The 2,141-nt window shown below is 42.5% G+C and overlaps 1 protein-coding gene across 1 annotated transcript in view; it reads left to right on the top strand.

Annotated features, from left to right (window-relative positions):
* MYO3B (myosin IIIB) overlaps positions 1-2,141 on the top strand; it is a 642,969-nt gene that overhangs the window by 423,640 nt on the left and 217,188 nt on the right. The gene's annotated exons all lie outside the window — the stretch shown is intronic.

The raw sequence follows: 2,141 nt of genomic DNA, 5'->3' as shown, positions 1-2,141 counted from the left end.
TTGTGTACCAATGAGGGAGTTTTTCTTCTGCTTACTCTTTGTAAGCAGGACTGGCATCCACTTCCTAAACAACAGGACTCTGGAAACTCTATGAACTTTGATAAATGATGATAGTTATAGAAAGGCTTCAGGCCTTTTGTTCATAGGGTGACTATGAGTTATGCTCGACTCAATGGCAATCAACAACAACAGCAACAACAACAACAACAACGTTAGAACATAAGCTCCATGAGAATAGGAACCATGTTCTTTTACATGTAATTTGAGGCAGCAGTATTGCCATGGTGGTGTTTACTGGGTCATCTTAAAGAAATAGAGAGTCACTAGTACTGGAAGGCTTGGGTATTGGAAAGTGATGCTCCAGATAAAGGGTCAATGAGAAGGAAAAGATATAGGGTTTAAATTTTTTTAAAAAATCTATCCAAGGAAATAAGAAAGAAGAAAAGTTAGGGATCCCAAATACTCTAATACCACTAGAAGTACTCCTGGCAAAATGAGAAGCACCTGGAGCCAGAGGAAGGCATAAGGAGAAAAAGAAAAAAGTTCAGAAAGAAAGGAGAAGGGGGCAGAATTAGGATTGGTCATTCTGAGACAGAGCCTGTAGAATATCTCCTTGGGGAAGTAGAGGACCAGTGGGCAATATAGCTTCAATTTCATGTCAAGGGATCCAGTTGGAAATAAGCTTTCTCCAGCTGTCTGAGGTTGCCTGAAGATGTCCCTTTCTAGGCCTTAAGGTTAATAAATAATAGAAGAAACAAACTTGCCATTCAGAAAAATTCCTTTGGTTTTTTCCCCACTAAAAATAGGTATTTGTCATCACGAGCTAAGCTGATGGGATAAGGAATAGTTACAGCTGTGACACTCCTCAGTTGAATATAGTGTGTTGACTGTCTTTTAAATCTTGATAGTGTAGTAATGGTTGTCCAGTCACAATAGTTCTGCAAACATGGCTACAAGACAGAAGGATGGGAAGGACTTTCTTATGAGGTAGGAGTGTGGAGGAGAGGGGAGAACGGTGCTACCTCCTTCAAGTTCTCTGGTAGTGATAACTGATGAAGCAATAGTAAAGCCACCAGCTGATTGTTGAACCCAGAACCCTGGTCTGGTACACAATAAAAAGAGCAAGGGCCACTGAGGATGGATATGTCTTACCTTTACTGACTTCACAATGGGGAACTGTTTCTGTCAACAGCATCAACAACACAAAACCAATTCCCTTCAGGTCAGACATGTCCCCCACGCTTCCATACCTCTTTTTACTCTTCTCAATATCAATCTTACTGCTTTTCTGGGTCCAAAATATGATGCAATAGCTCACAGACCATACAGAATCATGCTGGGGAAATTGAAGGGTTATAATCCAGGTTGTTGTTGTTGTTGATTGCCTTTAAGTTGAGCGTGACTCATAGCCACCCTATGAACAAAAGGCTTAAATCTCCTCTACAACTATTGACATTTATCAAAGTTCATAGGGTTTCTGGAGGCATGTTTTTAGGAAGTGGATGCCACGCCTGCTTCCAAAAAAAATGTAAGTCAGGACAGCTTCCAAATGTGCACCTGAGTCTTGAGCCTCGTGGCTTTAGACCAGTGTTATAAAGTTCTCAGTCTTGCCTTTATTGGCTTGCCCCCGACTCCTAAGTTGTCCAGAAACCTTATGCAAAGGCTCTTGCTCAGCTCTGGTTCTGTCCATGAGGAAGCAGGTTTTAGTCCCATCTCATGTTGATTCTCTAGATCTCTGCATTGGTCATGGTACTGCTACAGTAAGTCTAGTTGGTGCAAGAATATATGGTCCTGAAGGCCATCTACTGCATGACTATTTCTCCTTTGCTGGTGGTGAGAGACTGCTGCTGGAATTGCTCAGATCTATTGGAAGGTCTAGTCAATTCTTCTGTAGGTTGGTGAGACTTGGCCAATCCCCTTATGGATGGTCTAACATGCCCTAATTGCATATTACCCCTATTTGCATGTTTGTTGTTGTTGTTGTTATGTGCCATCGAGTCGCTTGTGACTCATAGCGACCCTATGTACAACAGCCCTAAACTGTGCTCTATCCTGTGCCAATCTCATTGCCTCTGACACACCCATCCCAAGTACCCCAGTCACTGCATCAGTCCACCTCATAGAGGGTCTTCCCCTCCTGC

Source organism: Elephantulus edwardii, unplaced genomic scaffold, assembly GCF_000299155.1.
Source record: "Elephantulus edwardii isolate Elephantulus edwardi_28Jun2011 unplaced genomic scaffold, EleEdw1.0 scaffold00001, whole genome shotgun sequence".
In the NCBI taxonomy this organism is placed as follows: Eukaryota; Metazoa; Chordata; class Mammalia; order Macroscelidea; family Macroscelididae; genus Elephantulus; species Elephantulus edwardii.
This window is presented reverse-complemented; position numbering and strand designations above follow the sequence as displayed.